This window comes from Sorex araneus, chromosome 4 (genome assembly GCF_027595985.1).
Source record: "Sorex araneus isolate mSorAra2 chromosome 4, mSorAra2.pri, whole genome shotgun sequence".
NCBI classification, from domain to species: Eukaryota; Metazoa; Chordata; class Mammalia; order Eulipotyphla; family Soricidae; genus Sorex; species Sorex araneus.
The window spans coordinates 98,904,429-98,919,460 of record NC_073305.1 but is presented as its reverse complement, the minus strand read 5'-3'; the positions used below and the strand labels follow the sequence as shown (position 1 = coordinate 98,919,460).

Below are 15,032 nucleotides of genomic sequence, written 5' to 3'. Positions count from 1 at the left end.
TAAGAAAGAATTTTGCTGATGAAATTACAAACTATAATCCAAAGAAGCAAACTATAATCCAAAATTTGAAGAGAAGCTCAAACAATAAACTACATCAATACTGAATAAGAAACCTTTCACAGATCTTTAAATATGACAAAGGATTTTTCCATCAAACCTCATTAAGGAGAACAATCTGATAATTACTTTTTAATACCTCAGGGAAAGTTGCCTTTCTCCCAATGAAACAAAGTTAGGATTAATCTGAAAGATATTCTTGGCGTTTTACAGCTGCTCTGTCCAGCACAGCACTGAGGCCACAAACCACACTTGGCTTGTAAATAATTGAAATGTGATTAGCGTGACTGAAAGCTGAGCTTTTAAAAATGAATTTAGTAAGTGTAAAATAAGTGTACTAATTAAAATGTATCATCTCAAATTATACACTGTATTTAAAATATTTAAAACATGAAATTCCTAAATACTTAGTACATAAAAATATAATTATCTTATTACCTTATGCCATATTGGTTGCATCTTGAAACAGTATTTTGAATATGTCAGCCTAACTAAAAAATTATAAAAATTAATTTTATCCATTTATTTTTATTTTGAATAAAATTACAAAAATTTCTTATTTATATGTATCATTTTCTATGAAATATCTCTCAGTCTGGATATACCAAAACACCTCTTTAAATGTTGGAGAACACAGTAACTGCCATAAAAACAGTAATAGATTCATAAAAACTACGCACCGTTTTTGAAACTACAGGGATGTTCTTGGGTGCACTGCATTAGCAGAAAGACCTCCAATATGTACAAAGGAGAGATTCCAGGTATACATATCAAGAAAAATGTAGGAGATGCTTCACATTATTCACATGGATCCTTAAATAGTTAACTAACCACTCTGAGCATAGTCTGAATCCACAAGTGTTTTAGAAATCTAAAAGGGATATAAAAATGTCTGAAACTAAGGGGCACAGCTCAGAAGTTCCTTAAGATGGACTATAGACCTCAAAAGATGCGAAGATAGTCTCACTTTATTTTTTTATTTTTTATTTTTTTGCTTTTTGGGTCACACCCAGCGATGCTCAGGGGTTACTCCTGGCTTTGCACTCAGGAATTGCTCCTGGCAGTGCTTGGGGGACCATATGGGATGCCGGGGATCGAACCCAGGTCAGCTGCATGCAAGGCAAACGCCCTACCCGCTGTGCTATTGCTCGGGCCCCAATAGTCTCACTTTAAACAACAGACTTAACTTGAACTATGAACACAAAACAGATACCCTGAAGTTTTTCTTTCTTCTAAGACTGAGGATAATAATTGAACAAATTAAAGTCTTTAACCTAGGAATAAAGGAACCACTTTCTAATCAATAAAAGAGCCAACAGTTCCAGCTTCTGAATTCCATTCCTAAGTAAGCAGCCATGGGGATAAATTGGTTCAGAAGAGTCTGGAATACAAATATGATGCCCAATCTTTTTTTCTTTTCTTTTCTTTTCTTTTCGAGTTGCAGGGGAGGGAATAGAGAGGGAGGAAGGGTGAAGTCAGAGATGGATTCCAGGTCTCCTGTATGCACGTTTACCAACAAGCCCAACCTATGAAGCCCAAACTTAGGAAGAAATAGGAATAAAGATACCACACTATGAATCTACCTACCCTTAAAAATCCCATAGAAAGGGTCCATATTGCCAACAAAATACTATTTCTAAAAAATTAAAGATTCACTTTATTCCAGTTTTTAGGGGAAAAATTACTATTTTTTCAGCTGAACACTGGATGAGACAATAAACTTGCATTGTAGGGGCCATGTATTAAAAAAGCATACATATCTTTAAATGTTCACAGTCAATGTAGTAAGAAGGTCACATATAATAGACACGGTAACTTATTATAAAAAGAAGGAATCGCACATTCAAGTTAGATGAGGCACTTATACTATAAGAGATACGTAGAGTCAAAACCAACATTTGGGATATGGGACCAATGGAAGAAAAGAGCAACTTTTTTACTATTATACATAATATGTATAGTTATGTTCAAGTATGCAGTACATGGTAGATTAAATGCACTTAATATTAGGTATTAGTCATTCTGGAGTCCATATTTTCTCCCCCCCCACCTTTTTTGGGGGGAGGGGGGTTCTAGGAGTCAAATCCAGAGTCTCACAGATGCAAAACAAGGGCTCTACTGTTGGGTCCATTTTCTTGGGTTTTCTATTCATGAATAAATAAGATAATCAAAACAAGAGCAAACCTAGGAGTCTTCAGAATGTCATTCTTATAACACTGTGAAGTGAGATTCCTGTAAGAGCTAAGTTCCTTAGCAAAACTGAGGAGGAGGATGCTCTCTTGGGAAGTCTATTCAGCTACCAATTTTTCTAAGTCTCATTCACCCAGATTATAGCAATAAACTGAGAACAATTATCTAGAAATATCTGGAATTGTCTTGCATCTTTAGCTGCTCTCTTGGGTAGTTCTGGTTGTTTGCATTAGTTGGCTCTGCCTGAGTATCTGAAGTATAGTTTGATTACTTGATTGCATTTTGTTTTTGTCTTGGTTGGTAAAGATCCAATACCTTGCTGAGATTTAAAAGTACTCTCCTGCAAGGGCTAAGCTTGCTAATTCACTTGATCATATCATATTTCTAAATGACTAAGCCAATTAATACCTGTCTGACTCTAAAGATACCACCATACTGTGGTATCTAAAGATACCATAGATAGTTTTTAACTCTTTTAAATTCACATACAAAAAAACCAACACCCACTTTCATCAGTGACATCTCTCATTTTAAAAACTGATAAGAAAAGTTGAGATAATCATAATCATTATAGCAGAAGGGAAATGCAAGGAAAATCACTACTCTAGAAACTTTTGCTGTCACTGCTTACTCAGCAAAATGGAAAAAAGAATAGACAGCTATCCATGCAGTATACCATGCACATTAAAGAAATATTTAAGAGCCTAGTGTTAAAATTGTTCTCTTTTAGAGACACAGAAAGCAATTTTTCAAAGTCAGTAAGAATAATCTTTTGAACAGCAATGTTTTTTTACTGATAGAGAACAAAAAATAGAGAACAAAAAAGCAATATAAAATAAAAACCAACGACAAAAAGTCAAAACATTTTAGAAATATCTGAGTAATAAAACAAGACCAACAAAAGAAGAAAGGCTAATAAAACTCACACCTAGTTCCTTAAAAAGATAGACAAAACTAACAACCTTTATCTAGACTCAGCAGGAGAAAAAGAAAACGCAGCTAAGGAGGAGGTCTTAGAACTGATACTATAGAAATACAAAGGCACACAAGAGATTATTACAATTATATATGCCAACAAATTGGCACCCTAAAAGAAATGGGTAAATTTCTAGAAGCATTCAGCCTTATGAGCTGAGTCAGAAAGAAACAGAAAGTATTAATTACTAGCATGGAGACTGAATCAGTAGAGAAAAACTCAGCATACAAAAGTCCAGGAGTAGAGTGTTTCTCTGAAATTCTACCAAACATCTGAAGAAAAGCTAGTATCAAATTATTATCAATGAATATAAATCCAAAAATTCTGGACAAATAACAGGAAAACTAATTCAATAATAAATTAAAAAACTTGTACACCAAAATCAAATGGTACTTATTGCAAGGATTCAAGGATAGTTCAATTCCTGCAAATCAATGTGCACAAAACACTTCATTAACAAAGTGAAAAATAAAACTAGTATGCATAGTTCAATATTTAACAAAATTGAACATCTATTTATAAGAAAAATATCGTTAAACAAAGTGGGTATTGTGGGAATGCACCTCAATTTAATAGAAGGCAATACATAACAACCCCACAACATTATATTTTACAGTGAAAAGTTTAAGCCTTTTTTTTTCCGGGTCACACCCTGCGATGCACAGGGGTCACTCCTGGCAGTTCCCCAGGGGACGATATAGGATGCTGGGAATCGAACCAGGGTTGGCCACATGCAAGGCAAATGTCCTACCCGCTGTGCTACCGCTCCAGCCCCAAGCCTTTTCTTTTAGGGCTAGGAACAAACCAAGAATGTCCTCTTATGGTCATTTTTATTCAATGAACTACTGGAAATCCTAGCCAGAAATTTTAGGCAAGAAAAAGAAATAAAAGGGACACATGTTGGAAAGGGAGAAGTGTCTCTATTTGCAAATGAAATGACTATACCTATATACCTTAGAGACTCCACCAAAATAATGTTAGAACAGAGTTGTGGGATACAAAATCACTGTCACTGTCATCCCATTGCTCATCAATTTGTTCGAGCAGGCACCAGTAATGTCTCTCACTGAGAGACTTATTGTTACTGTTTTTGGCACATCAAATACGCACGGGTAGCCTGCCAGGCTCTGCCGTGCGGGCTCCATACTCTCGGTAGCTTGCCGGGCTCTCCGAGAGGGGCAGAGGAATCGAACACCAGTTGGCCACGTGAAAGGCGAATGCCCAACCGCTGTGCTATTGCTCCAGGCCGGGATACAAAATAATATACAAAAATGTTTTGTATTCTATAAACTAATATGAACTTCAGAAAGAGAAATTAAGGACCAGAAAGATAGCTCACTGGGCTGGAACATATTCTTTTGATGTAGAAGGTCTAGGCTTGATTCCCAGTATTACCTGGTGGCCTAAGCAGCACTGAACACTGAGCCAAGATTAGCTGCTGAATACCACTAGATGTAGCACCAAAATCAAAGCAGAGAAAGAAACAGAGAGAGAGAGACAGAGACAGAGAGAGAGACAGAGACAAAGTGAGCGAGAGAGAGAGAGAGCGAGCGAGCAATCCTATTTATAAATGCAAAACCTCATACCTAGGAGTAAATTTAACAAAGGAGATTAGAGACATATATATTGAAATTGCAAAACAATGATAAAAAAAGAAAGACACATATAAATGAAAACTGTATGATGTTCTTAAATTGCATAAGTTAACACTGCTAAAATGGCTATACTACACAAAAATAATCTAAAACTCAATAAAATTCCTAACAAAATTTACAATAACAATATTTTATAGAAACAATCCTAAAATTTGTATGAAACTACAGAAGATCCCCCAAACCTAAACAATGTTATTAAGAACAGCTATCAAAATCAGAGAAACAGCTATAATAAAAACAGTATGTATTGGCATAAAGTCAGACATGTAGATCAATGGAATTGAACAGTCCAGAAATAAACCCATACATACACAGTCAATTAATTTGTAACAAAGTGACCGATTCTATACAGTGAGGAAAGAAAAGTCTCTTCAGTAAATATTGGTAGAAAAATTAGATACTCATCTGCAAAATGAAACTTATACCATAATATAAATCAACACCAAAGAAATAAAGATTTGAATGTAAAACCGAAGACCAAAAATCTCCTAGTAGGAAATACAGGGGGAGCAAACTCTTTGATATGGGTCTTAGTGATGGCTGACACCAAAACCAAAGGAAACAAAAGCAAAACCAAACAAAAAAAGAATCCCATTACTAACTAAAAGCTTCTGCATAGAAAATGAATCCATCACCAAAATGAAAAGACAAACTACAGATGAAAGAAATTGTTTGCAAATGCTATCTCTAAGAAGGGGTTAATAATCAAAATATGCTAAATATCATACCACTCAACCTCAAAAAATTAAACAATGCAATTTAAAAAAGGCTTTCACTAGACTAGTTATAAAAAAATACATGTACAAATGGCCAACAAGTACATGAAAATATGTTTAATGCCATTAATAGCAGGGAAACACAAATCAAAACCACAATTAGCTAGCACCTCACATCTGCTAGAAAGAATATTATTAAAAAGACAAGAAATAACAAGTACTGAAGAGAAGCGAGAAAAGAAACCTGTGTAGTGTTGATGGGAATACAATTAGTACAGTGATTATACAAAACAATATGAATTCTTGAAGCATTTATAATAGAAATATTCAACTAAGCAATCCCAATTGTTGATATCCGCCCCAAATGAAAGCATTAACTGAAAAAAGATACACGAACCTCTATGTTCACTGAGCATCATTATTTCCAATAGTCAAGTCACAGAAACAATCTGTGCTTATCAATGGATGAATAAAGAAAATATGATATATTCTGCAATGAAACAACTCAGCCTCAAAAATAAAATCTTACAACTTGCAATACATGGAGGAACTTTGAGGGTACATGCTAAGTGAATCAAATAAGAGAACAACAAAAGCTACGTAAGCTTATTTTTATGTAGAATATAAAAGAAACTAAGTCAGAAGAACATATACCTGATGGTATCACATATATGTGGCATTTAGAGTAACAGGACAAGGGAATGCAAGGTATCAAAGGTAAGATATGTAGATTACCCTTGGCTCTAGATTATAAAAATAAGGACAGGGAAAGAAAGAAACAAAAGAAAGAGTAAAAGGAAAGAAAATAGTAAGAGGCAAATAGGAGGCAACAACAGCAGGGGCCTCAGACATATTGCTGGTGTAGAGGTATGGTATAAGTATATAACTAATGCTGCAAACATGAGACTCAAACTACAGTAAGCAAACTTAAAAAACATGCCTGCCAAGGAGGCAGACTGTGGGGTGGGAGGGAACCTGGAGGCACTGATGGAGGGAAGTAGAACACTGTGGTGGGTTGGTATTATAGAACACTGTATTTCTGAAACTCAACTATGAATATCTTTGTAAAATACAAAATGCCTTCATTTAAAAACAAACAAGTCAAGTTCATAGATGTAGAGAACAGACTGATGATTTCGAAAGGCAAGGGAAGGAAGAATGGTGGATGCTGGGCTGAGGGCTGAGGGGAGACAAAAGACACAAACTGTAATTACAAAATAAGTGAGGCTATAATGGACAACATGATCACTATAATAATACTATATTTCATATTTGAAAGTTGCCGAGAGTAGATCTTAAAGATTCTCATCACAAGAAGATAAGTTTTATAAATACTGTGATTAGTTTACACATATACAAATGTTGAATCATTGTCTTGTACACCTGAAACTAATATGTCAATTACACCTCAAAGGAAAAAAAAATGGGTCTTGCTCTTCAAGCCAGTGTTCTCCCTTGAACATGCATCTTGCCTGCCTGTCTCATTCTTTGCTTGCTTATTTCCACTTTGGGAGAAGCCCAGGTACTCTCTTCAACACGTATTTTCTCTCTTTCTCTCCTGTCACATGTTTCTAAGCAAGTTTCATTCAATAAAAACTACCTGCTTCACTACAACAAAAACTTGAGGGCAGCCTGGGATAACTCAGTGATGAAATACCTGCCATACCAGTGAGACACCTTGAGTTCCAGCCCCGGAACTGTTCCACACGCACTAATAAGCACAATTCAATTCAGCAACACTAACATTTAGGATCCCTAGTGCCACAACCAAGTGGGTAATAACTGGGACTGTCACTAAAGCCTATAAGGTCTGAAAAGTGGCACAACCAAGTGTGCATGACAACCACCGCCCCCACCCCAAGAGAACAATATAAAGGGAAAGGAAAGGAAGGGGAATGTTACATCAGCTGCCTTAACTATGCTGTTTTATTTAATTCTCACAAAAACATGAAAATTACTTTTTTCCCATTTCATAGATAGGAAACTAAAGAGCTTAAAGCAGGAAATAATGAAAAAAGACCAAAGAAAAAAAAAGGCAAACCATTTAAACTTGCACAATTCTTTTTTTATTTTTAAATTTATTTTTATTAAATCACTGTGAGACAGTTACAAAGTTTTTGTGGTTGGATTTCAGTCATATAATGTTCAAACATCCATCCCTCCACCAGTGTACATTTCCCATGACCAAATATCCGCTTTATTCTTCATGCAACAACCTCCTCTCCCCGCCATGTGCCTCTATGGCTGGCACTTTTCTCCCTCTCCCCTTCCCTCCTCTTCTCTCTCTTCCCCAACTCCCTCCCCCCGCCCTTTTTGGGCCTTATGGTTTTCAGTACAGATACTGAGAGGCCATCATGTTTGATCCTTTGTCTACTTTCAGCACACATTCCACACACATTTCCCACCCATCTCCCTTCCAACCATCATTGACTTAGTGGTCCTTTCTCTATCCCAATTGCTCTCTCCCCCAGCCCTTGAGGCAGGCGTCCAACCATGGACCAATCCTTGGCGCTTAAACTTGCATAATTCTAAAGTCCACACTTGAACTGCTATAGGAAACATGTTCAAACATCATCAAACAATGAAATAAGTATAACTCTGCAAAAAGAAAAACTGAAATCAGAATGCAATGTTAATGGAAAAGCATTTAATAAATTAATTTTTCATGTAATGAGCATTTATTCCTGAGATTTTCACATTTCTCAGAGTCTCCTCATATCTGCACATATGAAAGCTAGTTTTAAAGAGCCAGTTATTTCTAATTTTTATAAAATTGGGAGTCAACAGTGTCCAATACAAATGTGATGCCTAAACATAGAACTGAACTTAGATTAAACCAAGACAAATTTGGTTAGACCCTAGTTAAACATGGTCCCATAAGCATCACTCGGTGCAGCCCCACAGATCACGGGTTTCACTGGTATTGCAGGACCTGAGTAATACCTCATCCTCAGGCCACTGCATGCATGTACCACTTCTAGCCAGGCTGGCAGATAACTGCCGATGGGGGCCTGGGCACTGCTTAGGAAGCACAGCCCCCACAAAATATATAACATACAAAGAACACTAGTCACCTAATTTTGAGAGTATTTCCATGGTTGACTTATATAAAATAAAGTTTAAAAAATGCTGATTTTTGCTCATCAAAGTCACCTCTGAGATTATATGAAAAACAATGAAAGAAAATTGGATTTAATACATAAAGAATTGTCCATACAAAATTTTCAGGGTTATATCTACAGCATAAAATAAACTTTCCAGTAACATAATAAAGAATATCTTTTATTATATCATGCTGATTCATGATATGATCTTTTTGTAAGTATAGCCCATATTACCACAAACTAGATACTTCTATTGTGAAGACAAAGAATCAATCATCTATTACCAAATTTAGAGATCTGATCAAAATTTCTTAAAATATTTCATCTTACTGGTTTTCTGATCAGAGAAACAAAGCTCAGAAAAAAAAGGAAAATACTTAAAATCCTACCACTATTTACTAGGAACTTGAAGACATCAAAAGCAGGTGTCAATAGCACAGCGGGTAGGGTGTTTGCCTTGTACACAGCCGACCCAGGTTCGATTCCCAGCATCCCATATGGTCCCCTGAGCACCGCCAGGGGTAATTTCTGAGTGCAGAGCCACGAGTAACCCCTGTGCATCGCCGGGTGTGATCCAAAAAGCAAAAAAAAAAAAAAAAAAAAAGCAGGTGTCAGACATACCACTGTTCTAGAACAATCATGAATGAGGCAGCTGTATCCTAAAATTCGACTTTAGGGAATTCAATGAATACACCAAGTTGAAAGTATATAAGAATTGTTTTTCATATGTTTTTCATATATATAGAAAAACACACATATATTTTCATATACACACACACACACACACATATATATATATATATCTTTTATATATATATATATATATATATATATAAAAGATTGGGGCTGGAGCAATAGTATAAGAGGGTAGGAATTTGCCTTGCATGGGGACAATCGAGTGAGGTTTAATCCCTGGCACCCCATAAGGTCCCAGAGCCTGCCTGGAATGCTCCCTTAGCACAGAGCCAGGAGGAAATCCTGAGTACAGCCAGATGTGGCCCCCAAATCAAAAACAAAGACAAAAGCGTTTCTCGATTAACAAAAATGTCGCATAATACTATCAATGACAGACATCTATACTGACAACATAATGCATAAACACTTTCAGTATTATGGATTCTCTGCAGACTAATTTTTTCAAAATGTTTTCTATCATTCATAAAGATGATTGAATTGGCACTGGAATGACATAAGCTTATCCAAGCAGGAGACATTTGTTTTTTGGACCACACCCAGTCATGCTTGGTGCTTACTCCTGGTAGGCTTGAGGGGAACATACAGGGTGCCAGAGACCAAACCTAGATCACCCACCTCTAAGGTAAAGTTCCTACCCACTCTCTCTAGACACCAAGAGATAATTTTAAATGGCATAATATGCCTGACAAATATTTTTTTTCTGTTAAGAAAACAGGCTACTTCAAAAAATTTAAATTTAGCACATCACTCATAACCAATTAAAGTACTATTTAAAAAAATATTCCATCATTTAAAATTAATGGTGAAACCCAGGGTGGAGTTACCCACTCTATTCTGAAAAATCTAGGCCAGATTAACAATGTCTGCTTTAGAACTTTCTTGGAAAATGACTGGTCTATTAAGAACGCTTTTTTTTCTGAACCACCATTCAGCTTATTCATTTCTAAACTTTCTTCCTGACAAACTGCAGAAAGAAAAAACAACTAGTAACCACAGAACATACTTGCCCTTTCCTCTAAATAACCCAAATATCAGGATTCTATAATAGCAGTCTGGAGCTAACAGAAAATTATGAAGGTAGCAAAATGTATTAATTCTTAAAACTCCTTTTCCTATTGAATCCTGGCAAAGGGCATAATTATTCTACATATTGAATATGTCACATCTGTTTTACTGTATAAAAACATTAACTAACCTAAACTAGTTCACACTGCACCAGACTTTCCATAAAAGTCTGAAATTTAAAAAATTTAATTTAGGTATTCAATTACACTCTTCATATATACCCTAAAAAGCTTAAATTTTAAAAAAGGAAGAAAGAAAAGCAGTATTTTTTTGCCTGCCTGTGATTTTCCTAAGAAGGTTTAAATTAGTCGGGCTTGTTTTCCCAGTGACAGATTACAGGTAGAGACACTGAGATTCACAGGTTAAATGACTCGTACAAAGTAATGTCCTGAGTCATCATAGGTGTTTAAATCTTACTTCTAGTTCTATGCTTGCTATACTCCATGAATCCTTATTTTAATTTTAAAGAGCACAGAGCCAACTGACTAAAAATATCAACAAGAATTTGTAGGCATGTGCTTTTTAAATAAACAGTTACCTAAAAATAAAAGATTTGCTTTTGAGAGGCGGGGCAGCTTACTTAACAGTTATCTCTATTTGCACTGGAAAAAAAATCATTTTTAAAAATTAAAAAATCTGAGGGATTCATCACTTCCTAAAATACACGATAATTGCTACTTGTTCAAAAAAAAATTTTAAGAGGGCGTGTATGTAACATAAACTACCGCATACTATTATGCATAGAAGAAAAAGTTTTAAGGAAGCCAAATCCTGATTATAAAATGGGGAAATAAAACTTCCAAAACTGCTTACAAAGTTTTCCTGCCCAATTAAAATATAATATGTTGGTTCTCACATAATTCCCCTCCAGAAAAAACACGAATTCTGTACATAAGATACTGTTAGCTTCATTAAGCCAAGAGACCCTCAGGAAAATGATGCAATCACTTGCAACAATAAATGTGTAAGACAAAATCATGAACAAAGTTTATAAAATACTTTCCTTAAATTTTATTTCAATATTAAATCTTAATTACATCTTCCGGAGGGCCACCAATATTTCCACATCTCAACCTTATGTTTGTAGGTCAGCCTTGAACAAATTTGAACCCTGTTATACTTCACACCAAGCCTCCACTCAAATTGCTTCTCCTGGCATGTCAGGTACACATAATTCTTGCTCCTAAAACTAGGGCTCCTAGCAGTGACTTCAACAGATCCATTGCTTCTGTTTGAAGTAATTTTTCAATTAGCGAAGAAATAAGACAGAGACTTCACTGAACTGTAAACTGAACTAAGAAGACGAAGCAAGAGTCTAGAACTCTTGAGAGCACAGTAGTAAGTTAAATAAACTCAACAAAGTAAAAGAGATTTCTGCAAACAAATTTTAGAAGGCGGGCGGCGGGGGGGATGGAGCTGTAAATCAAAATTAGAGAGGAAGAAAGCAATCAAAACGGAAGAGGCTGGAAGGCACAGGTACCCCTGGCCCGGCAGCGGTGAAGTAGGTACCCAGGGAGCAAGGATGAAGGGAGGGGTCCCGGGAGGCAAGAAGAAGCCGCGGCGCTGGCCGCGGTCTGGCTAGAGCCCCACGATCCCTCCGAAACTGACGACAGGGGGCGGAGATGAAGTACCGGGAGGATGAAAAAAAGGAGCGCAGAGCCCGGAGAAGCCGGACAAGGGTCGGGAACGTCGGGGCAAGGAAGCGCCAGCTCGGGGCTACCCCGGCGAGAACGCCACGAGACCGCGGGCAGCCGCCAAAACGCCACGGTCTCAACTCGAGTGACCCTCGGGACCGAGAGGCACGTGGGAGGTGGGGATGGAAAGCGGCGAAGTGCGGAAAGGAGGCAAAGAGCGCGACGGGGCGTCCGGGAGGCAGCCGAAGGCGACGGGCACGCAAAGTCTGCGGAGACCGGAGGCGCGGGCTCTGGCCGGGCTGGCCGAGGGACAAGCCGCAGGGACCGGGGAGCCACGGCGCGGAGGGCGAGCGCGGCGCGCGGCCCCCAGTCACCCGCAGGACGCTTGCCACAGCCGACCCCACCGACCTTCAGCGAGCCGGGGCCAGCCTCCGACCGGGGACACCGGGAGCAGCCGGGCGAGGGGCCGGAGCCTCCGGGCCGGCTGAGGGACGAGGAGGAGGAGGAGGCCGTTTCCTGCCGGGCCCGTGAGAAAAGGAGACCGGGGGAGGAGGGGTCGTGGGTGTCGGAAGCCGGTGGCGGGGGAGACGGAGAGGACAGTTAGAGGCTCACCTCTCTCGCCCAGATCGGCCTCCTCCACCGCCTGTCGGACGGAGGAGTTCGTTGTCCTGCTGGAAGAAGTCGGCCCTCCCCAGGTTAAGCACCATCCCGCCTGAGGGCCCCCTCACATCGCCATCGCAGCCACCGCAACCACCGCAGCTGAGGAGCGGGTTCGTCACAGCCGCTCGGCTACTGGCCCGGCGCGGCCAGCGAGCATGCGCAGTGGCGTCGGCCCCGAGGGAGCCCCGGCCCGGCGGCGCTACCTGCGATCAACAGGTCCCAGTTCGTGCGGCCCCGCCCCCGCCCCTCTCTCACCTCCCCCCCTCCGCGTAGGCCCTCCCCCTCGCAGGCGAGGCCCCGCCCCCCGGGGCTCCGCGCCCCGCCCCTCCTCCGCCTGCCTAGTCTCAGCGGCAGATCCAGTTCCAGCCCCGACGCTAACTGAGATTTGGAGAGATTTGTCCGCCCTCTGCGGTTCCCGCTCCCGAGTTCCCGCGAGAACGGGAGGCTTGCGTCAATAAAGAGCGCGAGCTCCAACGGAACGCGGCGCTGGGGGCTCGAGGGAAAGAATCTACAGCCGAAGAAGCTTCTGTCTGAGGGTTTGGGAAGCGGAGGAGGGCGAGAAGAGCGCTGAGACGTTAGCGGCGCCCTTCCTCGTTCTTTATTCGTTCCTTTTCCCCCCTGTCTGCTGTCCCCGAGAGGGTCGAGTCCCTGCGCGACTCATCTAGCTGGCCGTTTGGGGGGCGTCCATGCTGCGTGCTTATTAGGACTTGGTGGTTGGTTCCCGCAGGAGCCGGGACTGATACGAAGTCTTGACTTTTGAATGAAGCTCACGGTCTGCGGGTTGGTGGAGAAGAATCCGGGGGCCTGAGAGAGTACAGCGAGTAGGCGTTTGCCTTGCACTGCCGAGAGTGGCCCCCCAAAATAAAAAGAATAATCTTTGAGTTATGCACTTCACTCATATGTTTCTAAATCTAATCCCGTCTCTTCCTAAAGCATTTCATGGAAGGATATATATAAAGAGGGTGAATAGTGGTTGTGGATGTAGCGAGCAACAAACGGGTATACTTAGGGCACTGAATTGTGATTTATAAGTAGTTAAAACAATCGCCTTTGTTGCATGTATTTTACCATAATAAAAATTGGAATTTGCAGAAAAAGCTTTTGTGCATGGATTTTGGAGTAATTGCGGTGCTTTGTACCTACACCATTTAGAGGGCAGGGTTTTGGTTTTATTTTATTTTTTTTTTCTAGCTGAAGTTATATAATGAGCAACGTTGTGTACACATACAATTCCATATCTCATCGGGTGTTTGTTGAATGTAGGGAATACCATGCCCTCCAAAGCACTAGTATCCCTCCAGCATAATTTGGGGCCTTTTCTCCGTCCTGTTTCATCTTCAGAATCCAATAGGTTAGTTTGGTTTCTTTATGTTACCTTGTGAAATCACCCAGCATTAATTCTTCTCATTATATTTTCTTACCATAATTATCCATCCACATATTGTTGGAAATGCTAAGAGGCCATCTGTTGGCTAAATAGTTTCTCATTGTGTGTATGTATGATATATCCACTCATCCGTTGGCGGGCATTTGAGTTGTTCCCATATCTTGATATTGTAAATAGAGCTGCACTGAATGCCGGAATCTGTACAACCTTTGGAATTTGTGTTTTTCTAATCTTCTAACATAGCTTGGAGTGAAATTGCTGTATAAGAGTGCATGTTTCAATATAATTTAGTTTATGGTTTTTCTTCATTTTGTATTTTTAACATGATTGGAAATGCCCCGGCTATGGTAATCTATTAGCATTTGCACAAATTTTATGCTTTCCTCATTCCTAATCTTAATTTTTAGTAGCCAAATACTCTTTTGTGACTTTATTTCATGTCTGCATCACTCATTTTGTGAATCTGATTGTTTCCTAAAAAAATTGAATGCCTTTTTCTGTTTAATTTCTGTCACAAAGGAAAACGTACTAAATATCCAATTATCCACACTTTTGCATCTAGGTTTTTCTTAAAGCCAAGATTCCTTCTCTGTTGTGTTTCCATTTTATTCAAATCACATTGTAAACTAAGTGCTAGACCTTTGAGGACAGCAACATGAATGAAACAACTTAGGTGGGGTGTATACATAATTAACTTATGATGTTTATAGTGCAGAATTAAGTAGTGCACAGGGAAGCACAGCTCAGGAGGAGCATTAATTAAACTTAAGTTGGGAAATGTCATGTGTCAGGAAAGAGTTCCAGGAGAAAATGCGAATTAATGAAGTAGAATATATGGGGGTAAAGGGAGGATGTAAAAGAAGGGAAAAAAGTAACTTGAAGTAAGAAGTAT

At 39.2% G+C, this 15,032-nt stretch overlaps 1 protein-coding gene across 8 annotated transcripts in view; it reads right to left on the bottom strand.

Moving 5' to 3' along the window:
* The window catches only part of FAM135A (family with sequence similarity 135 member A), a 136,169-nt gene extending 122,283 nt beyond the window's left edge, over nt 1-13,886 (bottom strand). For 3 of the 8 annotated variants that reach the window (XM_055134702.1, XM_055134701.1, XM_004605887.2), the window contains exon 1: nt 12,706-13,886. The gene's annotated coding sequence lies outside the window, so the exon portion shown is untranslated. The remainder of the gene's footprint in view (nt 1-12,705) is intronic. The other 5 variants (XM_055134705.1, XM_004605886.2, XM_055134704.1 and 2 more) reach the window with 4 other exon arrangements.
* Nucleotides 13,887-15,032: the final 1,146 nt, after the last annotated feature.